Source organism: Hemitrygon akajei, chromosome 13, assembly GCF_048418815.1.
Source record: "Hemitrygon akajei chromosome 13, sHemAka1.3, whole genome shotgun sequence".
NCBI classification, from domain to species: domain Eukaryota; kingdom Metazoa; phylum Chordata; class Chondrichthyes; order Myliobatiformes; family Dasyatidae; genus Hemitrygon; species Hemitrygon akajei.
The window spans coordinates 36,602,641-36,628,231 of NC_133136.1; the positions used below are offsets into that span (position 1 = coordinate 36,602,641).

At 41.2% G+C, this 25,591-nt stretch overlaps 1 protein-coding gene across 4 annotated transcripts in view; it reads left to right on the forward strand.

Moving 5' to 3' along the window:
* LOC140737765 (integrin alpha-1-like) overlaps window positions 1–25,591 on the forward strand; it is a 196,820-nt gene that overhangs the window by 67,619 nt on the left and 103,610 nt on the right. The gene's annotated exons all lie outside the window — the stretch shown is intronic.

Genomic DNA, 25,591 nt, shown 5'->3' on the forward strand with positions numbered 1-25,591 from the left:
GTCAATCAGGTTGGGATGATGCAATCCCTCAACCAGACCACTCTGGTCATTCCCTGAGGGCTTCAATGAATAGTACAGTACTCAATACACAATTCCGTCTCCAAGAGACAATAGCCATTATCAGGGGTTTTTGTTTCGCTGAGGCCAGGACACATTGTGGATTCTCTCTCATTTCCTGGGTCCCAGACCCGAATTAATAGCGATCTTGCAATTCTCAAAAAGGAGGGGGCGACTTTGTACCCTTCGGCCCCTCAGCGTTGTGGCACATTCGTAACAATAGTGATTCCATAAATGCATTTCCAGGCTGAGACTTCCAATTTTACCTGGGGGTTTATTTTTGCATTACTTTGTGTTTTCACTGCAGACAATGCAGATCTATAAAATAGCTCACAACTAGATTGTCATTTGGCAAAATAAACAAGATAATTTTTCTTGAGGCGCAAGAGACTGGCAAATGCTGGGGTCTGGAGCAACACACAAAATACTGAAGAAACTCAAATGACCCAAAACATCAACTGCCCACATCCCTGTATGATGCCGCCTGACCCACTGTGTTCCTCTACAGCCAACACTTCATTGCAGAGGACTTTCTTATATGCCTCTGCAAACCATTTTAATACTATCTATGACAACTATAGGAATGCCTGAAATAGGAGCAGGAGAAGGCCACTCATCCGTTTGCACCTGTTCTATGTCAATAATGTTAGTTCTACATTTTCATCAATCCATAGTAACATTTTACCTCATTACTTAACAAATATCAGTCTACAAATCTCTTCATTATTCAAAATACCACTCCTGTCCCATTTTTCAGATTGCTCTTACCATTTCCTCAAGAGATTTCCACTTATTTTCCCTCACCATAATATTTACAAATTTTCCCATTTCTTTTTGTACCTTCCACACCTACCAGTATGTGGCTCCAGAAAGATAATAGTAGACTTCCCTTATTTCTCAATTATTTCGATCATATTCTTAAAGAAATTCTGCCATGTGGAAGTTCAGGTTTTACACATCTGCTCAAGAGATTCTAAACTGCACATCACAGGTAAAAGTTGACATCTCCAAGAGAAAGTGGCTGCATTTAATCAAAAGATACAGCCAATTGCTTTTTTATGTTCAGTCTCAGATGATGGAAAATGATCAGTCTGTACCTCCTGAAAGTATGGTGGGATTAGATTCAAAAGTATCATTGAAAAACTTGTTGGAGAAATACTTAGGAGAAAAAAGAAAGGATGGGTGAAAAGACAAGGGAAAGGGCAACCAGGCTCTTAAAGAATTAAAGGACTTCCTTCTCCTTCTTATCATTCTGTGATTCTGTGATTTAATTACTTCCACATGATTTCCTAACGTCCTTACACCCTGCTTAAAATAGTCTTCTCCACAGAATCATTTTAGATACATCTTCTGTTATTTATTCTAGAATTTCTACTCCATTTCCTTTTTATTGTGTTTGTTACATATTAGCTCCTCAGCACAATAAGGAACATTACAAAAGTGTTGCTTCAGTTGTTAATGCTTTTTAAGAAAGGGACATCTGGTAAAACAACATTTTGCTTTTGGCTCATATATACAGTTCCTGAGTCTTGCCAGATTAATCTTTTTGCCGGATTAAAAGAGGTCACGCAATAATAATAACAGAAATGGACTGTATATGCTTATCTTTTTAAAGGTTTCATCCAAGTGAAGTTGTTTCATGTGTTCTGATCTCTCCCTGTGTAATTTTTCTTGCATCAAATAAAAATTCATTAGCTCGTGTTCCATCATGAAAGTACGTTTCTCTAAGCCTTTGATAAAATCACCCAACTCAGTTAATTTGTCAACAATAAATCTTTCAGTTTCATCCTTTTCATTATCACCGCTGCCATCTTCACTACTTGCAGTGTTTTTATCAACACTGTCTATAAGTTCCGAGTCCATAAGGTGACACATAACAGGTGTTTCATGTCAGCAATCATCCACTTACATAGATTTTCTTCATTAAGTCTACTTGCCATATCTTTGAAAGCAAGTCCTGCAACACTTTTGGCATACTCAAGCAAACTATGAACAACTACTTTCTCCCTTGATACACAAAATCCTGTAAAATCGTCACTCTTTTCTTCAGGTGCATTATCAAATATCAAGGCAGGCCACAACTTATAATAAACACAAAGTACACTGCAGATACTGTGGTTAAATCAACACGTACAGCACACTGGAGGGACTCAGCAGATCGGGCAGCATCCGTGGAAACGAGTGGTCAACACTCGGCCCGAAACATTGACTGCTCATTTCCACGGATGCTGCCCAACCTGCTGAGTTCCTCCAGCGTGTTGTATGTGTTGATTAGGCCACAACTTACGCCAGCCATTCTTTTGTGTTGCCAGTATTCACCGTATCTAACAGACATTTTCATGAAAAATGAGCAATACTTGGCCTTTAGAGAGCACGGTGTTCCTTGGTCTTGGGGTTGGATAAGCAATGTACAGTTTGGTGGTAAATACACTGTAAAACATTATCCTAACACATGAGTTCAGCTTTGGGCTGAGCTGAACAGTTATCCAAAATAAGAAGAATTTTGCAATCTTCAGGTAGCCCTACAGATTTGCAATGTGGTCTAGCTTCTGGCACAAAATATTTTTCAAACCACTCTAACATAATATCAGTAGTAATGCAGCCATTTTCATTTGCACAATTTGTTACTGGTAAAATTTAACAACTTTTAAGGCCCTTGGGCATTTACTTTTTCCGATCACCAATGGTATACACCTGTGAGTACCTCCTGCATTGGAGCACCCTAAAATGCTCCTAAAACTCTGCCTTTCGATTGTTTGAATCCTGTGGGATCTTCTTCTCTTTTGTTGCTGATGTTTTCCTAGGTGTGTGTGGTGAACTAGATATACCTGTCTGACTGCTCCTGTGGCTCCTCCCAAGACCCTGCTGACTACCCCTGTGGCTCCTCCCACAGACCCCTGTATAAAGGCGACTGTGGCCTGCTGCTCTCCCTCATTTTCCCCAGGATGTAGTGTTGTCCTTCAGTCAATAAAAGCCGATATCTCACTTCCCAAGTCTCGGCGTGAGTTATTGATGGTGCATCAATTTTATTGACTGAAAGTTACAACATGGAAACCGCTTTACGCCCAGAACGCCTAGACTTGGACCCCCGAGACCCTGGAGCAGCTCTTGCCTTTGATCACTGGCTGGTGTGCTTCCAATCGTACTTAGAGGAGGTTCGTGCCACCGATTCGGCTGTTCGGCACAAACTTCTCTTCTCGAGGGTCGCCCCAAAAGTTTATTCGTTCATCAGGGACATATCCACCTACGAGGAGGCGCTTGCCGCCCTCCGAAGACAGTACCTGCGGCCAGTAAATCCAGTTTATGCACGGCACCGCTTGGCCACGCGAAAACAGCGGCCTACGGAGTCGACTGCTGAATTCCTCAGCGAGCTACAGATACTGGCGCGGGACTGTGACTGCAAAGCGCTCACAGCGGAACAGCATAAGGAACTCTTGGTCCGAGACGCTTTTGTGACTGGGGTTCGGTCAGTGTGTATCCGCCAGCGGCTGCTGGAAAAAGCTGATCTTACCTTACGCTCTGCGATAGAGACGGCCAGTTCGATAGAGGCTGCGCAACTGTACGCCGAAGAAGTCCAACCGAGCCATTCCCCGGTTCCGAGCGAATTCGCCAACGCCGCAGCCAGTCGCGGTATCTCAAACCCCACGAATTCGCCAGGTATGAAACTCTGTTACTTTTGTGGGCTTCGGAAACATGCCCGGGAACTCTGTCCGGCGCGCGAAGCGACTTGTTCCAGCTGCGGGAAGAAGGGCCATTTCGCCAAGGTCTGTAAATCTAAACCGCGCCCGGGGTCGAGCAGCGCCGCGTCTGAGACCTGGGAGCTGCCCTCTTGCATGCCCGGATGTGAGCGGCCATCTTTGCCGGCGTCACCAGGCCCCGCCCCCGCCTCGCCATCTTGCATGCCCGGATGTGAGCGGCCATCTTTGCCGGCGTCACCAGGCCCCGCCCTCGACACGCCCCGTTCAACGCTGGCTTCCGTGACCCTCGATCAAAGCGCCCCGCACCAGCTCGCAAGGTCGATGATGGACATCCTGGTGGAGGGGCACAGGACTCGCTGCCTGTTTGACACGGGCAGCACTGAGAGTTTTATTGACCCGGCCACAGTGAAACGCTGCAGACTCGTGACACGGTCGGTAAGCCAGAGGGTCACCTTGGCTTCAGGGTCGCATTCCACAGACATCCAGGTGGGTTGTGTAGCGACATTGGTGGTGCAGGGCACAGAATATCGGAACTTTGCGTTCCTGGTCATGCCTCGGCTGTGCGCACCTGTGCTATTGGGGCTGGATTTCCAGAGCCACCTCGAAAGTGTGACTATGGCATATGACGGGCCCCTCCCACCACTCACTGTCAGGAATCCTCAGTTTGGTGGGACTTCGCCATATACTCCGTTACCACACGCACATACACCCCGAACCCCGACCAGCGCTCGGTTGCGTTCATGTTCAGCAGCCAACAGCGGGGCAAAATCAAAAATGATAAAATTTTGCGATGGAGAATAGAACTCTCCACCTATACTTACGATATCCTGTACCGGCCTGGCAGGCTCAATGAACCGTCTGATGCCCTATCCCGGGGACCGTGTGCTAGTGCCCAGCTCGACCAGCTGTATGCCCTTCATGCCCAACTTTGCCACCCGGGGGTCACCCGGTTTTATCACTTCATTAAAGCCCGGAACCTGCCATACTCCCTGGAGGACATCAGGACGATGACCAGGGACTGCCAGATCTGCGCTGAGTGCAAACCGCACTTCTACCGTCCTGACACTGCGCAGCTTGTCAAGGCCACCCGCCCTTTTGAGCGACTGAGTGTTGACTTTAAGGGCCCCCTTCCCTCCACCGACCGCAATGTCTACTTTCTCAGTATTATTGACGAGTACTCGCGATTCCCCTTTGCCGTTCCCTGCCCCGACACTACTACCACGTCGGTCATCAAAGTCCTGCGCCAGCTCTTCACACTGTTCGGATATCCCTGCTATGTCCACAGTGATAGAGGGTCCTCCTTTATGAGTGACGAGTTGCGCCGGTTCCTGCTTGCTAGGGGCATAGCTACTAGTCGCACCACGAGTTATAATCCCCGGGGGAATGGCCAGGTGGAGAGGGAGAATGCCACAGTGTGGAAGGCCATACTTTTAGCCCTTAAGTCACAAGGGTTGCCAGTCTCCCGATGGCAGGAGGTCCTCCCTGAGGCACTCCACTCTATCCGCTCCCTGTTGTGTACGTCCACTAATGCCACCCCTCACGAACGCTTATTCTCTTTTCCCAGGAAGTCTGTCACTGGGACCACCCTGCCAGTTTGGCTGACGTCCCCGGGGCCAGTGCTGCTGCGTAAACATGCGAGGAGTAATAAGTACTCACCACTGGTCGAGAAGGTTCACCTCCTGCATGCTAATCCCCAATATGCTTACGTGGTCTTGCCTGATGGGCGGGAGGACACGGTCTCTGTCCGCGACCTGGCGCCCGCCGGAGCAGCAGACCACTACCCCGAGCACTCCACGGTAACTATGCACCCTGTACCCGAGGTGACTCCGCACGCACCGTGCCCCACACAGACTCCGTATGCGTCTGTTCCAGGGCCCTCGCTCACACGCGAGGGGTCCCTGACACCTCCTGTTGGGACAGCATTAACCCACTCTCCGCCTTCGGAGCACACACCACCTCCGGCACCTGTGCCGTCATCACCTCCGGCTCCTGTGCAATTGCAGCCGGAGCTACGTAGATCGCAGCGAACGATTCGACCACCTGATCGACTTAACCTGTAAATATGCTTGGGAATTTTTTTTTAAACAAAGGGGGGGTGAATGTGGTGAACTAGATATACCTGTCTGACTGCTCCTGTGGCTCCTCCCAAGACCCTGCTGACTACCCCTGTGGCTCCTCCCACAGACCCCTGTATAAAGGCGACTGTGGCCTGCTGCTCTCCCTCATTTTCCCCAGGATGTAGTGTTGTCCTTCAGTCAATAAAAGCCGATATCTCACTTCCCAAGTCTCGGCGTGAGTTATTGATGGAAACTCTGCCTTTCGATTGTTTGAATCCTGTGGGATCTTCTTCTCTTTTGTTGCTGATGTTCTCCTAGGTGTGCATCCCCAGTATAGTGCAGTTTTATCAGCATTATACACCTCGCCAGGACTGAAGTTTTCGTCAGCTATGAGCTTCACAAATTTGTCCATGTACTCAGTAGCTCCTTCATGGTTTGCACAGCGTTTTTCTCCACACACTTTATGCATGGACATTTCATGGCATTTCTTAAATCTTTGAAGCCATCCTTCACTAGAGTCACACGCATGTTCAAATTTAAGTTCTTTATGGAACAACTTAGTTTGATTCATTATCATTCTGCTCAACAGGTCCATCATTCCAACGCTGGTGAAACCATTCAATCATCACTCAATCATGCTCAGTGCTCTTACCAAATTTCATAGTTTTTCTAATGCTCATTTGCTTTAGCGAATCACTGTTTGCATTGAATTGCAATTTTTTTTCTCTTTGGTGCTTTATATCACACACTGTTGATGAACCAATATCATATAAGCCACACAGCTCATGCACAGAAACACCTTGGTCCAGTTTTTTTCAACATTTCAACCTTCTCTTGGATCGATATGGACTGATGTTTACGTTAAACACCACCACTGATACTTGCACTTACCTTAGAAGCCATAGCTAGGGTTAAATTTACATAAAATAAGCAAAATTAGCACAAAATATTGGGGCTACCGCCAACAAGTGCAATGTAAATAATATAAATAGCATGGTTTTGTCAAAATGAGTCTCGTCACAAATGGTGCTGCATGCGTTACACACAGTGCCATTGGTGGTCGCCCATTAAACTATGTCTCATAATTTCATCCGAATTAAAAGGGATGCCAAACCATCAGTTTCCAGAAAATCAGTGGTCAACCTGTATAAGAAAAATTATTGAACAAAACTAAAAATAACTGTAAAAATAAAGGAACACGCACAAAATGCCGGAGGAATTCTGCAGGTCAGGCAGCATCTGTGGAGGGGAATAAACAGTCTTAATGCATTCTGATCAAGGGTATCGGCCAAAATGTCAGTTGTTCATTCCCCTCCATAGATGATGATTTCATCAGATTTTCATCAGATTTCATTCAGATTTCATCCATTATTTTGTGTGTGTTACTTAAGATTTCTAGCATCCGCAGGATCTGTTGTGTGTACAAATAGTGGCTTTGCCATTCCAGAAGCAAAGGTTTGCAGTTGCATATCATCATTCCCAGCCTTAAGTCATCCCACTGTGCTTTACAACTAAGTAGGCATTAATAAAAACCAGTGTCTCATAAAACATCAAACTTCATAAATGGACAAATCAATGTACGTTTATGAATAAATTGGCATACAAACTAAAAGAAAATGCATCCAATCAATTTAGAATATTGAATGCAGAACTTAAAACTGGAAGAAGGAAAGGTCAAGTGGCATTGTTGGCTGGGAGAACTTTAATGATGCCAATAAGAACAGCATTGAAACAGAATTACAGCATTCCATTGATTCCTCTTACTGCTTCTATTCTGTTGTTTTCTCACTCAGCCAACAATGAAGAATAATGTACCCCATTTATTGGACAGTCCATAAATTCAAAAAAGTGGCATATAGCAATCACAGCGAAACTTCTGTATTATTTTCTTAACTGTTTGTAATCTACTGAACTGTAGAAATAGGGCACATGCGGCAGCATAGCATAGGAAATAACTTAAGTTTATGAAACATTACATTCTTAATTCTCGATTCATTATCAACATTCTCTACATTGATTTTTATGGAAACGCATATGCATTTTGTCTTAAAATGGAACTACATCCTTTGACCCCATTACTAAATGCAGCATTTCTTCCAGATGCCTAAAAACCAAATTTCCCATATTCCAAAATGTAGCCTCTGTGTAGTCTCATGCAGGAAGTCTTGAACTTGCTGCTTTTAAAACTCAGCTTTAATTCAGCAGATATGTGTTATTTTTCCAGATGTTGTTTTTATCCTAATCTCCATAGTCGACAAATGTACACATAGTTTCATTTTCCCAGCATGAAAATCAGTTGGAAATTACAAACTTATCCCAGAGTATACAAAGTGCCTCTCAAATTTCTTGACCATTCAGACATCTTGAGTTGCAGTTGTAAAATAGAGTTAAAGGCCATTTACAAAACAGCATCTGGACAAAAGTTATATTTTTTATATATTCATGAGCCATTTATAAAATAGCTGCTGATGATTAAATTGAATGCACAGAAAACCATGCAATTCTCAACAGAAAGAATACTGGAGGGAATCCAAAAATCCCGCTCCCTAATCAGTGGTCTTAGAATGCACAGAGCTACATTATCTTATGTAACAATCATTGTTTTTCTACAAAAATGCATTGAGTGACTTGCAATAAAGTTTTTTGTTACCACACAAGGTAATTTAGAGGGTTCAATAGGTTTATCAACTAAGAAGATGAAAGTAAAGAACTCAGAGCTTTGGTAGAATTCTGAATTCTGTTATTGTTTGACAAATCTTCTTAGTTAAGGACTTCAGCAGGGCAGATCCTAGTATGTGGATCTTGCTATAGTATAGTGAGTGGCATGCTGAAAAATGCCAGTAAGCACTGAAAAATAAATGTTAATTAGTAATTCTGCTTCCATGGTATATCCTTTCTTTAGCTATTGGCAAACAGATAGAGACGCAACAGAGTGTCTACAGTTAGGGCAAACTGTTAATATCTGAAATGAACTAGATCACTTGAAAACAAGTACAATGATTTGAAATGTTCCTTTCTTTTTTAATAAATGATCCAACATATTGTAATTCTGTGATCCTGACCAGAGAATTCCAAGCATACTGGAAATGATTGCTGTTTATGTTCTGTTGAAAACTAGGAAGAAGTTGTTTCAGCACTCATACTGAAAAAAAATTACATATGAAGGTTCAGTAGCAGCAGTGGAAAAAGTTCTTGTAAAACATATTGAAATGTCAAGAGTGAAATCTAGTGTGTGTGAGAGAAAATAATAAATGGAGTACATTATTCCTTAGTATACTAGCTCAATGAAAATAACAATTTAACATCAGGGCCAGTCTTTCAGTGACATTATTGTGCCTTTATTTCATTGTACTTCTTGACATTAAAATATATAAAATGTTCCACTTCTTGCTTCATTTTATGTGACTTTGCAAATAATCCTTTGACATTTTTCTACATTTTGCCAAAATCAAACAATGCTATTTCTGTATAAAGTAACAAATTAAAACAGCTTCATGATGTCTAATGCCATTATAACCTAACAGTCTATGTGAAGTTCTTTTTTGAAATTGTGGGTGTCGCTGGCAACCCCATCATTCATTACGCAATCCTGATTGCTCTTGAGGAGATGGTGGTGAACTGCCTTTTTGAGCCACTGCAGGCTTTCTAGTAAGGGTACATTCATAATGCATGTCTGAAGAGCTCTAGGATTCCCAAGCTCTCAGGTTTAGAAGGTGGTGTTGGAACAACCTAAGTGAGTAACAGTACATTTTGTATTATCAAAATGTAATGCTGTAACTCATTAGGATGTTCCATTAAATCCTTCCAATCTCAGTATACCAGTAGTGGTGCAACCAGAGGGAATAACTATGGAGGCTAGTGAAATAGATAGCAGATTGTGTGGGCTGCTTTGTCCTGAATGTTGCAAAATTTCTTGGGTGTCATTTGGACTGCCTCAGCCAGGCATGTGGAGATTTTTCCACCACACTCCTGACTTGTGCCATGTGGCTGGTTGAGTGTGTTGGCCTCTGCAGGATACCAATCCTCTGACCTACTACTGTAGTCATATATTAATGCAGTTGGTGCTATTGAAAATCTAGTTAATGGTAGGGGACTTAGAGATGGTAATGCCATTGAATGTCAAGAATAGGTTGTTGGATGTCCATTGACACAGGCATTGTGTCAGCCCATTAGGTGTTGTGTAGGTCTTCTTGCATTAAGGCATGGGCTATTTCATTTATTCTGAAGTTGTCTATAGAAAGGAACATTTCACAATCACCAGCAAAGATGCCTATTCTGCTGTGTATAATGAAAGACCATTATTGAAGATTAATGGGCTTTAGAAACTCCTGCACTGATGTCCTCGTGCAGGAATGACTGTCCTCTGACAATCACATTCACCTTCTTTTGTGTAAGGGTTGGTTCCAACCATTGGAACATTTTTCCTTTGATGGCCATTGCCTTCATTTTTACCAAAACTCCTTGATACCACACGTGGTCAAACACTCCATGGAACTCATTTCATCTCCATGACTGTGATGTGGGCTGGAGGTCAGTGAGCCTGGTGGAGCTATTTATACTGGGAAAGTTATTGGTGAGTAAGAATCATTTGATAGCATTGCCCATGATTTGGTTCACACTGTGCTGATGACTGAATATAGACTGATAGATGGTAATCAGCCTGATTCAATTATTCATGCCTTTTGAAGAAAAGTATAAGTCATACCTGGGCAATTTTCCACATAATTAGTGAGATACCAGAGTTGCATTTGTACAAGTAGAGTATGGCTAGAGAGATAACTATATCTGGAGCATGAGTCTTAAGTGCTACAGGGGAGTCTTTTTTTTACATCCCATAACTTTTACTGTATCCGGTCCTCTGGACCATTCTTGATATGTGGAGTGAAGCAAATTGTTTGGGAACTGGGCTTTGTGCTGGTGAGAAGATCAGGAAGGAATCAAGATAGATCATCCTTCTGGCTGAACATGCATATAACTCTTGGTGTTCTTCACTCAGATGCTGAGCCAAACAATCATGGAGGTTACAGGTGTTGTTAGAAACATAGAAAATGATAACAAGAGGAGTTTATGCACTCCCTTGTGTCTGCTGATCATGGCTGATTGTTTGTTTGAATATTATATTCTTGGAGCCTCAAAAATCCACTGGCCACTTGCTTGTCTACTAGTATTTTGCAAAGATGTGACAGAACTATGGAATATTGACCTGATCCATTGGTTGTGAAATCCTTTAGCACTGTCTATGACATGGTACTTTTGTTGTTTAGCACACATAATGTCACTTCATTGATTGGCATCTTTTTTTAATATGGCTTGTGCTGGTCCCAGCAAGCCCTTCTGCAGTCCTTTTTTGAAACGTGTGATCCTCTTGGTTGATAGTGAGGATAGTGTGAGGGATATGCCAAGCTATGAGTCTTGTGCTGTATATTTCTGCTGTTGTACCACTTAGTCCACAGTCCACATTTGAGCTGTCAGCTCTGCTTTGAGTGTATAACATTTGGTACCCATGTAATGCCACCAAACACAATGGAAGTTTCCCTCAATGTAGCAACATATCCCAAAAATGAGTTGACATTGAACATCGAAGATTCAAAGATCAAAAACTTAAGGTACACTTACTATCAAAGCATGTACGCAGTACACAACCCTGGGATTTGTCTTCGAAGAGACAGCCACAAAACAAGGAAAAACCATGGAATTTGTTTAAAGAAAACGTCAACCCCCCACCCCATATGTAAAAAGAACAAATGACATGAACAGCAAGAAAAACGCACAAAAAACAGAGTACAAAACACCAAATCACACAGACGTCAAAAGAATCCAGGCAAATTCCATTCAGCTTAGTTCAGTTCCTCACTATCTGCAGACCATAGCAGGCCAAAATCAAAATTGCACACAACAGCTGCAATAAAAACATGAGTGACAAGAAACCAGAAATACATCACGTGTGAACTACAGAGTCCAATCCACACACTGTGTCGATTAAACCTTGTCCAAGACCCATGGACTCCAGCACACCTCCTTCGGCAGCACCAAGTGAGATGGAGAGAGAAGCGATTCATACATGGGCACCTTCCTCTGGGAGCAGTGAGTGAGCGGGAGAAAAGGAGTATTCACGCGCAGGTAGACGGCACTGAGCAACTGCCTGCCTTCCGCTCTTGCCTCTGTGATTTCAATCTTCCTCAACACTTCAACTGGCAGAATGGTGATTGAATCAGGCTTCTTGGCTTCCAGGCTGCACGCTTCGCTTGAAAGCTCACCAAACTCCCTCAGAGAGAGCAGAGCTCCAGATTGCTCAGTCGGCCCGAAAATACACCATCAGAATGTAGATCACTGGTTCCAGCAGTAGACAAAGCATATTTGAAAGAAAACAATGAAGTAAACAAAGTGAAAGAACCGTTTCATGAACCGTTTGAAGGATGTCACCCTTGATTGCATTGTTCACTTCCTGCCATTTTCTTCCATAAGCATATAACAAGGCAGATGACTGAAGATTTTGCTTTTTCATCTTTCACTGTATTTTGTTTTTATCATTTAATTACTCCTAATTATTAAACTTCATTTTTGTCCACTCTTTCCATTCTACTAGCCACCACCCACTCTGCACTTTCCCTGCACCTGTTTATATTTAACTTCCTCCATTTCTGAAAGAATCAATTCCCAAAACCTAAAACAATCAACGTTTCTCCTTCCACATTTGCTGTCTAACTTCCTGAGTATTTCCATGAATTTCCGCTTTAATACGTCTTTCATCATGAAAAAGGTGAAAGAGCCCAGACTAAATTTATGATGTAACCTGAAGGACAGAGATTCCATCAATCTGCTCCTCTGTCCTGTCGCTTTCTGCTCCATGTTGTGGAATGCCAATGTACTTTCTTCATTACCAAATCCATTAAAGTTCTAAACTAAAGGGTTGTCCTCATAAATAAAAGAACCATTTCTTTTTTAAAGATAATTAGATAATAATTGTGTATTTTACATTTGTGTATTCAAAATAATCCTTTGAAATCCACAAATCTAGTCAGATCTAGTCAGGGTTCTGGTTTCAGCAGTGTTGCAGAATAGGTCATGGAAAGTTGAAAGCTCATTTCATAGTTGGGCAGTCACTGGAACAGAAGTATGGAAGAATGTAAAATGCTATTGTAATCGTTCAGATTGAGATTTATTTTTCACATATACATTGAAACATACAGTGTAATTTGTTTTGGATGTGTTTGGGGGGCAGCCCGCAAGTGTTGCCACACATTCCAGCACCATTCTAGTATACTCAGGGGAACCACACAAGCAGCAGCAACAACGGAAATAAAACAAGACAATAACAGAAAAACAAGCCTCCTTTCTACCTTACACTCACAGACAAGCTTCTGATCTGTGGACAGACCATCCCCATCTCCAGGACTTCAGTCCAAGGCTCCTGACTCTCAGACGTCACATTCATCATGTTAAAACTATGGAATTAAGTGGCTTATTATATACAAGAAACTTCTTTTTGAAGATTAATGCATGTTATGTTTTGAGTTTTGGTATTGTTTCAAGTATAGTTTTTATGCTTCTCAGCATTCTAACTCTGTCATAATGCTTTTGGAAAAATAGGATAACAAACTAAAGCACAGGGTGATGAGTTCAGTCCCATCATGAGAGGAAATATGCAAATTTATGGGAAATCACAAAGGGAGCAAATGAGCATGAAGCTTACCGTATTGTTGCAAAAAATACTAACTACAGTAGAAATATGAATACCTGTCTTACAATGTTACCTGTCTTAAAATCCAAATGGTTTGGCATCTGACTCATCTGGTTCTCTCTCTGATGTTGCCTTTAAACTCTCAGGGGTCTCATTTCCCACATATCCTTTAAACTCACCAGGATACACTTTCCCATGTCACCTTTAAATTTACTGGGGTACATATCTCCAACTTTCTTTACATTTGTTAGGGCCATGATTCTTACAATCATTCCCACTTAAATTCATTTGGTTGATGAGAAAAGTTACATAAAACAGACACAGAAATGTGAATTTAGTTGGGGCCGTAACAGCGGTAATATGCAATAAACTGCTAATCCAGCAAAATAAAATACCAAAGGTATCAGATTCTTGGAGCTTTCCTAAATTTTTTATGATGGAATTAAGGGTAAGGATCCTGCATCTCTTAGCTAGTATGATATACTCATGGTTTCTGTTTTAAACTCTTAAAACTGGATATTGGACCCATTTGCACTCATTCCCATGAACAATTCACTTTACTTGGGTTACAGGATATTCATCCTCTTCCAAGTTATCCCTTACCTCCTCCCGTAATAGCCATTGTGAGTGTATGAGGAGATGTCTTTAAACTCAGACCCATTCCCCAGCAACCGGGAAAGTAGGGCTATGGAACTGGTGAGGTTTTCATGCAGCTCATGATGCGATCTATCCAGTTCCACCTGTAGCACATGATGCTGTGTGCAAACAGCTAAAGTACTACCTTCACTGGATTATTTTTCCAAAAATTCATAAAATGTTGCCAATGGTGATAGAAGGTGAAACCTATTTTCTGGGCATTCTTCTTCCTCTTCAGCAATCCCTTGGAATAGAACATAATTTGATTCTAGATTTGTGAGCTGTTGTGAAAAATGCAGAAGGGGCAGAAGATGGCTGCTGGGGCAAGATACGTACTTTAGGTAACCTGCGAGGTGACCTACACCTTGTGCCATTTGCACGGCACATTTGTGTGCACGGCCTCTGAGTTTTCAATTCCATCTAGAATGCTTCTTTTCCACCTCAAGCAGTTATGAGCCAGAGGTACCCAGGAGATTGTGGAGAAGTTGTATTTGTTCAACAAAGCCTTGACCACAGAGTCTATTTAATTTGCTTATCTATGATAGTAATCTCCTTCCTCGACAGATCTTTGAATAGTGTTTGCTTTTGGAATTTGGTTCAGGAATCCAACCAACATGGCCTAATGAATGTAGATGGCTAAGAGTAATAAAAGGCTTAATATTGGGAATGTTGGATAGGACTCAATAATGGTTCACTTTTCCTAATTTGGAGAATTCTACTGAAAGTGCATTGGTAGTATTTTTCAAAACACAGGATAGAGATGAAATACAGTGCGTGCTGCCACTGAAATCACTCATTAGATTTTAAGTCAATTATGTGCTATGTAAAAATGAGGGAGCCACAACAGGTTTCTGCAAATAGCCATCTGGGACAGCATCTCACAGACAACTAATCGTTGCATTTATTAATGACAATGTATATGTTTATGTGGGTGCATCTGCTGCTCTTCTGTTTATCATGGGGAAGGATGCTTACTGCTGTGAACCGATAGTGTGCAAATGGTGCCACAATCTATCCTTCCATAAGAAGGTATATAATTTAGCTCCTTATAGAGTGCCTTATTAAAGTGCATTCACACAATTCATACTTTTCATTCTTCTTTATTCAGCTGTTGTTAATGAGACCTGGAAGTTGTGCCGTGTGCTTTGAGCTCATCCCACCACGTGTATATTCATGAAGACTCCTTGACCTGAAAGAGTATCCCAAATTCTCTTTCCGTAAATGGTCACACACATTGGTGTAGCAGGCTGTGCTGCTGGCTGGAGTTTGAACTGTTTCTCCCTGTGACTGTGTGGATTTCCCCCATGGTGCTCTAGTTCCCTCCTACATAAAGATATGCTGGTGGGTTAGCTGGCTACAGTAAATTGCCCCTTGATCTTGAGCTGTTGAGTAGCAGCAGCAGTTGAAAGGAGCTAGGTTTGGTATCGCTGGCATTGATATGATGGGCTGAATGGCCAGTTTCTGCATTGTATAACTCTAAAAAGGACTCTGAGGTGCTGTCTGATCTGCTGTTTCTAGCATTTTCTGCTTCTGTTTCAGATTTTCTGCTTCTGCTTCAGATTTTCAAGTTTTGCATTCTTTGATTTTTAAATAGTGTATTTTGCATTGTTTCCTTTCAGCTATGAAAATTTCACCCCATTAGTTCAGGATCAGTTTGAAGTAAGGTTTCAGCAGCCAAAGGAAGTTTCAGAATGTTATGTTAGTGGAAGCCCATGAGGGAATTGGTTCCTGCAAATACTGCCTGTAGGTCGTGTGCACCATAACAGATGCCATATGATCGTCACACAGAGAGCAATGCTCTACAGGTCCCAAGATCCAATTTAACACAATCTGTATTTACAATATTTTTATTTGTTATCCAGCATTCTCATTACATTTTTCTTCATAAATTTATTTCATAATTCTGTACTTATGCCTCAAGCAGACTGACTTTTGGCTTTGCTTGTCTTACTTTGGATTGTCAATGAAAACACTCGAAAACTTCTACAAATGTACCCCTTGATCTCGAGTAGTTGAGCAGCAGAGGCAGTTGATAGGAACTGTGATTGGTAATGGTGGGTATTTGATAGCCGGCACTGACATGACAGACTGAATGTATGACTCTAAATGAGACTTTGAGGTGTCTCACTTATAGTCATACCATATGAAAATAGGACATCTGCCAGTGATATTAAATTTGATTCTGATTACTAAAAACTTTCACCTTGCACCATCACTCCTATTGTCATTTAATTTCCTGTTCTGTCCACTCAATCACAGATGTCCCTTTGTAATCTCTCTTTCCTTCTTTTATTTTTTTTTCTTTGCACCTGTACTTCTAAATCTATTGACTTGAATCAGTAACTTGCTTCAGAGAGATACAGCGAGGAAACCGATCCCTTGACCCAGCAAGTCTGCATCAAATATTAAGTACTGATATACACAAACACAGCATTAACCCCTTTTTTTTTATCCTCGCTGCATTTTCATCAACTCCCAGATTCAAACACTCCTACACGTTAAGTGCAATATACAATGGCCAATTAACTGATCAACCCATACTTTTTATTTATCGAGATACAGTGCAGAATAGGCAATTCTAGCCCGCCAAGCCGCGCTGCCCAGCAATCCCCCAATTTATTCCTAGCCTAATCACAGGACAATTTACAATGCCCAACTAGTCTACCAACTGGGACATCCTTGAACAGTGGAAGGAAACCTGCGCACCCAGAGGAAACCCACGAGGTCACGGGGAGAGCGTACAAATGTGGCGGGAATTGAACCCAGGTTGCTGGTACTGTAAAGCATTGTGCTAATCACTACACTACCACACTTCTTTGAGACGTGGGAGGAAACTGAAGAATCCAGAGGAAATCCATGGGGTCACAGGGAGAATGTGCCAACAACTTAGATCAGGTTTGCTCCCAGGTCTGTGGTGCTGTCTAGCCGTGGTTCTATTAGCTGTAGTGGTGTTTCCACCCTCAAACTCTAAAGCTGCCTGACCTGGTGGGTACTTCCAACATTTTCTGATTTCCTCTCAGAACACCACTAATTGTAGTTTGCTGATTTGTGTAGTTTTGTAATTTACTGCTTGACTTTTAAAAACAGAAATTGGAATTTGTGAAGTGAATGCCAATAACAAAGTTATTCCTTGTATGATCCTCAGAATATAGAAAGAGATTCACTCATTGCTATATCAGTGTGAACAAAGAAACCTACCAGCAGTTTTTTGTCACTACAATAGTATCACAAAATGTTGGCTTGGCATCATCATATTTATAATAATAGGTACTTTAATGGCAATATAGAGGTGTACACTAGCTTATCAATTCTGAAAAAAAATTAGGGTTCAAAGTTCAAAGTACATTTATTATCAATGTATACTGTATACAACCTTGAGATTCATCTTATTGCAGGCAACATAAACAAAGAAAACCATAGAACCCATTTAAAGAAAACCCCCACAAAACCATCAGACATGCAGAAAAAGAAGAACAAATTGTGCGACCAGCAAAAAGGGAACAAATAACACACGAAGCATTAAACTTTAACGATTAAGATTACTTAATGTTATTACTTCTACAGAAGTGTAAATGAGAACAAAATAATTGTTACTCCAGCTCCAATGCAGCACAAAAAACACAGTAAGATAAAGAACACAATAATATTAATAATAATAAATCACAATAAATATAAATACATGAGATAGCTTATATACACAGAGTGACACTAGCACAGGAGTGTCTGTACATAAAGTGACTAGACAGGAAATGATAAAGTAGTAGTGGTTGGGGGTGTCATGGGGTGGGTTAGTGGGTGGAGGTTTTGATCAGCCTCTTTGCTTGATGAAAATAACTTTTTGAGTCTGATGGTCCTAGTGTTGATGCTACATAGCCTCTTCCCTGATGGGAGTGGGACAATCAGTTATAAACGTGAAATATTAACAATCTGTCTAAGTATTGTTTGCTAACTTGCTTAATATTTCTAATATATTCTAGTATTATTTTAAAATATACAGCAAAACTTCATTAACCCTGCACACTCCGAAATTTGGGGTGCCAAACTAACAGATTCCCCAGACTATCAGAAACTGTTTTATTAGAAGTCCAATGCACCTTTACTGTATGTTTTTTTTTCATTATTACCCAGTGACATGTCAGTAACCCCCAATAAAGGGAGTGTAGGAAACATAGGAAATAGACCACTGAACATAGATCAGTACAGCACTTTAGCCCACAATGTTGAACCAACCATTTGACCTACTCTAAGATCAGTCTAATCCTTCCCTCCCATGTGGCCCTCCATTTTTATTTTCATTCATGTGCCTCTCTAATAGTTTCTTAAATGACCCTAATGTATCTGTCTGCACCACTTCAGCAGTGCATTCCATGCACCTACCACTCTCTGTACAAAAACCTACCTCTGACATCCCCCCTATACTTTCCCAAAAACACCTTGTTAAGGTGTTCAGTTAATTCATCTGTAACCCCAGCTGGTGGATGGGAAGTATGATGCTGAACAATTGGGATTTCTGGATGTTAGATAGATTATTCTTGTTCTGTACCCGAGTATCGCCAGACATAGTAGTCAACATTATTAAAGATTGCTGTAAAATCCATCCCAAGCACCAACAACATAGATATTCTGCTCTGAAAATCATTCCATTGAAGTTAATGGTATTGAATTCTGGAGACAGATTGCAAGATGATGACACGACCATACACTCACATGAATGAATCTCCAGAGATCATTGTTGCCAAAAAGACTGAAGAAGATCAGTTAATGGGTCTGTCAACCAACATGAAAGCATGTAAAAATAATGCCATGAAAGCAAAATACACACTATTGCATCTTCTAATTCTTTGCTGTATATAAAAGCATAGGAACCAATTTTGATTACAGAAATGATTGTTTAAGATTTGCTGAGTGGGACATATCATCTGGTCTTTTACTTAGGATTGCAAGCGCATTATTTGTTTTTATTTTAAAAAGACATCAGAAAGATACTGGAAGTACAAATTGTTAATAGGTTAAGAGAGGAAGAGATAAGGACAGGAAGGAAGAGAAAAAATATTTTTATATCTCTTAAAGCACTTCACAAAGGAATGAGACATGATGTTAATACTCTGGACAAAGAGGTTAATTGTTTATCAATAGCAATATCTAATATCAGCCAATTGTGGGCAAATGGAACTAGCTTGATGTGCACCATGGCCAGCAAGGACAAGATAGGCTGAAAGGCCTGTTTCCATGGTGTATTACTCTATGATTTTATAAATTACATCAAGATCATAACATGTTATTTTTCTCCTACTAGTTCTTTTTAAGAAAGAATATTTCACTTGTTTGACAGATAAATCTCAAAACATGTATTTTTTCTCCAGCTTTGCAAAGACAAAGTAATCAATTGAGTTTACACAACAAAAGCAGAAGTTAAAACAAACCAAAAAGGGTCCATGATTTAAGCTAATTTACCTGAAATAAACAGTTGGTCGTACTGCTGTCCATTGGAATGAACTGTCTCTATCTCCATTATATAGTTCAGCTGGTTTCTAAATGATATGACCCACATTATAATGTAAACTTCAGGAAACTGATGGCACATCTTCCACTGCAAAGCTCGATGTAGCATTATGATGGACACTGAATCAATAGGAGAGGGACAAAGCAGTAGCAAAGTCTTGGACCCTACACAGATTACAGAGGAGGGGACATTTTCTGTCTTGAAGAAAATCAGGGTGGATAAATCCCCAGAGCCTGACAAGGTGTTCCCTCAGACCCTGTGGGAGGCAAGTGCAGAAATTGCTAGGGCCCTTGCAGAGATATTTAAATCCTCCTTAGCAGCAGGTGAGGTACCAGAGGATTGGAGTATAGATAATGTTGTTACATAAGAGCATAAGAAATAGGAGCAGGAGTAGGCCATCCAGCCTATCGAGCCTGCCCCACCATTCAATAAGATCATGGCTGATTTGACCGTAAACTCAGCTCCATCTACATGCCTTTTCTCCATAATCCTTAATTCCCTTTCTATGTAAAAACCTATCTAACTGTTTCTTAAATATATTTACTGAAGAAGCCTCAACTGCTTCCCTGGGCAGAGAATTCCACAGATTCGCCACTCCCTGGGAAAAACAATTTCTCTTCATCTCTGTCCTAAATCTTTTCCCCTGAATCTTGAGGCAATATCCCTTAGTTCTAGTCTCACCTACCAATGGAAACAACTTTCCTACTTCTATCTTATCTATCCCTTTCAAAATGTTGTATGTTTCTATAAGATCCCCTCTCATTCTTCTGAATTCCAGAGAGTATAGTCCCAGGCAACTCAATCTCTCCTCATAGGTTAACCCCTTCATCTCTGGAATCAACCTTGTGAACCTCCTCTGCACTGCCTCCAAATCCAGTATATCCTTCCTCAAGTATGGAGACCAGAACTGCACACAGTACTCCAGATGTGGCCTCACCAGTACTCTGTATAGTTGTAGCATGACCTCCCTGCTCTTGAATTCAATCCCTCAAGCAATGAAGGCCAACATTCCATTTGCCTTCTTAATAACTGTTGTACCTGCAAGCCAACTTTTTGCGATTCATGCACAAGCACTCCCAAGTCCCTCTGCACAACAGCATGCTGCAATCTTTCACCATTTAAATAATATTCTGCTTTTCTACCGTTCCTCCCAAAGTGGATGATCTCGCATTTACCAATGTTGTATTCCATCTGTCAGACCTTGGCTCACTCACTTAACCTATCTATATCTCTCTGCAGACTCTCCACATCCTCTGTACAATTTTCTTTTCCACTCAGTTTAGTGTCATCAGCAAATTTTGCTATGCTACACTCAGTCCCCTCTTCCAAATCATCAGTGTAAATGGTAGACAGCTGCGGCCCTGCACCGACCCCTGCGGCATCTCACTCACCACTGACTGCCAACCGAGAAACACCCATTTCAAGTCAAGCCAAGTCACTTTTTATTGTCATTTCAACCATAACTGCTGATACAGTACACAGTAAAAATGAGACAATGTTTTTCAGGACCATGGTGCTACATGAAACAGTACAAAAACTACACTGAACTACGTAAAAACAACACAGGAAAAAAATACTACACTAGACTACAGACCTACCCAGGACTGCATAAAGTGCACAAAACAGTGCAGGCATTACAATAAATAATAAACAGTAAACAAGACAATAGGCATAGTAGAGGGCCAACTCTCTGCCTTCTATTGGTGAACCAATCCACTATCCATGCCAATACACTTCCTCCGGCTCCATGCATCCGTATCTTTCTGCTGTTTAAGAAAGACTCCAAGAATAAACCAGGAAATTATAGGCCAGTAAGCCTGATATCAGCTGTGGAAAGATATTGAAAGGCATTCCAAGAAACTGATATATGAGTACTTGGGTAGACGGACTGACTACAGACAGTTGGCATGGCTTTTTGTGTGGTAGGTCATGTCTAAACAGTCTTATAGTTTTTCAAGTATGTTACCAGGAAGGTTTATGAAGGCAAGGCAGTGGATGTTGTCTGCATGGTCTTCAGCAAGGCAATTGACAAGGTCCGGCATCAAAGTCACTCAAGAAGATTCAAAATGAGGTAGTAAATTGGATTAAACATTGGCTCTGTGGGAGAAGCCAGAGGTTGGTAGTGGATGGTTGCCTCTCTGACTTGAGGTCTGTGACTGATGAAGTGCCGCAGGGATCAGTGCTGTGTCTGTTGTTCGTTGACATCTATATTAACGACCTGGACGATAATGTGGTTAACTGAATCAGCAAATTTGTGAATGACACCAAGGCTGGGGGCATAGTCAACAGCAAGGAAGACTGTCGGAGCTTGATAGGAAAACTACCGGGATCTGGACCAGCTGGAAGTATGGGCTACAAATGGCAGATGGAATTTAAGGCAGACAAGTGTGAGATATTGCACTTTGGGAGGACCAGCCAGGGTAGGTCTTACTCAGTGAGCAGGCAAGGTTCTGAGGAAAGCTGTAGGACAAAGGGATCTGGGAATACAGGGTCAAAATTCATTGAAAGTGCACCATAGGGCCATAAAGAAAACTTTTGTCACATTGGATTTCATACATCAAAGGACTGAGCATAGGAATTGGGATGGTATGTTGAAGTTGTATATGACTTTGGTGAGGCTTTATTTGGAGCCTTGTCGGCAGTTCTGGTCACCTACCTACGAGAACAATATAACTAAGATTTAAAGAGTACAGAGAAAATTCCCAAGGATTTTGCTAGAACTAGAGGACCTTAGTTATAAGGAAAGATTGAATAGGTTAGAACTTTATTCCCTAGAGTGTAGAAGAATATGTGGAGATTTGACCACCAGCAGGATTTCTCCACTGAGCTTGGGTCAGGCTACAACTGGAGGTCAGGGTTTAAGGTGAAATGTTTAAGAGGAACATGAAGGGAAACTTCTTCACTCAGTGGGTAGTGAGAGTGTGGAACAAGTAGTGGATAAGATTTCGATTTCAATGCTTAAGAGATAAGTACATAGGTGGGAGGAATATGGTGGTTTATGGTTCGGGTACAGATCAATGGGTCTAGACAATTTAAATAGTTCAGCACAGACTACAAGTTCCTGTGCTGTAGTTTTCTATGACTGAGTTCAAAGGTGGAGCTCAGTTACACTGATCCAAGGGATTTGATGTGCCTTGTATCTCAGCTGTGTCCATGTACATTCACTCCATTCATATGGCTGAATCATCGAACTTGAATGAGTAAGTGATTTTCTGCCCTGTTTTTTAACTAATACTATTGTTTTTAATTATCTACTGGATTCCTGTCCCTTCCCCCAATGGGTCCCATTTCCCCATCATTCTGTCTTTATTTAGTTTACTTATCACCTTCCTTTTTTATTGATATCCCATCATCTACCAGTGCTTGTGGGTCCACTTATTGTCTCTCAGCTCCAGCCTCGCCCCTCCCTCTCACCTCTTCATATTGGCTACCTCCCCTTTCCATTCTTTGTTCTGATGTAGGATCTCAGCCTGATGCATCAGCTGGTCTCTTGTGACTGACCTCTGCAAGGCAGAACTTGGCCAGTGAAGGCCGACAGAACCACAGAAAGTAAGTGGAGCCTTGGAGATGGAGCAAGATGTGAGACACAGGCAGGTTCAGGAGTACAAACTCTGTTTTACGGGGCAGGAGATTGAGGAATGAGATGAGGAGAATGTTTTTCACTGATATTTACCACCATGCAAGGCAGTAGATGCTGTCACTGAATCTGTGCGGGGAGGGTATAGATAAATCTCTAGGCACAAAAGGCATCAAGGGGTGTGGAGCGTTAGCAGGAATAGGACACTGAGATAGTCAGCTATGATCATACTGAATGGCAGATCAGGTGCCTAGTTTCCATGTTTCCCTGATTCTGTGAGTCAAACATGAACCAGTCAAAGCGTATGTCTGAAACTGGTGAGCAAAGGCACGTAGTTGTGATGGATTCCACTTGCTGAATGTGGGAGTGACCAACATGGGGTTTGGTGATGGTCCAGGATCCTCAGAGGCTATTTCCTGGTCAAATCTACATGTACAATAAACACTTTCACAGCATGACAGATGGGAATATGTATAATTACATCAGAGTTGATAGATTGTGACAACAGCAAATATGCTGCCGTTTCCTTTCAAAAACAAGCAGCAAGTTAATGTCCTTTTGTGAAAGCATACAAGGAGCTAAACTAAATATCAATAAAAAGTTGGTATGTAACAGATAAATTGTACCAGAAAATCTGCTTTAAAGCATTTAATATGGGCTTTATTTCCAAAATTCCTTTTACGGTTAACACAAATGTGTTGATGGTGAGATCATAAATTTATAGGAAACTAACTGAAGTGGTTACAGTTTCCTGTTAGGTGTAAATTAAATACAGCTCAGATGAAATAATCTTGCCATGAGAGAAGAATCATTTTAGTTAAGTTTCTGCCTGATGTGGTACTGTGGAAGATCATGAAAATCTTTGTTGTTGGCAAGTTCTTTATATAAGTCCCATATGGTAGAGACCTTTGTGGCTTGGAAAAAGACATCTGAGGTGGTAAGCATATCATTTAAGGAGAACTGTGGGAACATAAGGCAGCCAACATTTCTAAAAAAAGCAGTACATTATAAGGGGACTTAAAATGCAAGCATTTGTCAAATGGTATTATAAACAGTGTTCCAAAAGCTTAATTCTCAGATCAGTCTTTCACAGGTCTGCACACTTGGGGTTACACTAGGTCTTGTGACCGTTTGCGTCTCTCTCGTTTTCCCTTTAGACAGACATGTCATTGTAGAACATTCCCAACCATATATCATGCAAACCTCTGCCTCAGAAGGCAGTGGAGGCCAATTCCCTGGATGCTTTCAAGAAAGAGTTAGATGGAGCTCTTAAAGATAGTGGAGTCAAGGGATTTGGGGAGAAGACAGGAACGGGGTACTGATTGTGGATGATCAGCCACGATCACATTGAATGGCGGCGCTGGCTCGAAGGGCCGAATGGCCTACTCCTGCACCTATTGTCTATTGTCTACAAACAGGGAAAATGTATTTTCACTTAATTTTATTTCCATATATGTTATTTAACCTCTGATCATAGCAACTGCCTGCTTGACAAAAGTGACCAGTCTTTTGAGATTAAAAGGTCTTAAACAAATTTGTTGTTACCAAGGTCCTGTAGTTGAATTTACAGAGTGCAGATTTTCATTGGATAAATTGGAAAATATTTTGCAATATATAAATAGAGCTTTTGAATCAATTAGTTTTGTTAGTGCACCTAACATGGACCTGTTTCCTTAATGTACAATTAAGGAAAACCTTGCAATAAACTATATCACAAAGCTTGATTGGATGGTAATAAAGGTGGTGAAAAGAGGGGAAGTTTGATTGAGAATTGTCTGGAAGAATATAAAAAGGATGTCCTTTACAGAAAGTGAAAGTTTTATTTCTATGTCCTGGTCAAGAGGAATGGGAAATTATGCTTGGTGATCAATTTGAGCTATTGCTCAAGGTTTTGAACTTAATCAAAGTCCAAAGTAAAATTTATTATCAAAATACATACTGAGGTTCTTTTTCTGCAGGCATACTTAACAAATCTATAGAACAGTAACTATAAACAGGATCTGTAAACTGTAAACAACAAAAACTGTAAACTGTAAACAAACTTGGCAAATGCAGATGTAAATAAATTGCAATAAATAACGAGCATGAAATAACAAGATGAAGGAGTACTTAAATGAGTGTAGTTATCCCCTTTTGTTCAAGAGCCTGATGGTTGAGGGGTAGTAACTATTCTTGAACCTGGTAGTACAAGTCCTAAGGCACCTGTACCTTCTACCTGATGGGAGCAGCGAGAAAAGAGCACGGCCTGGGTGGTGAATATCTTTGATGATGGATGCTGCTTTCCTATGGCGACGTTTTATGTAGATGTGCTCAATAAATGTAAATGTAATCAATAATCATTTGATAAATTAATACAGAAATAGCATTGGAATTGCATAATGG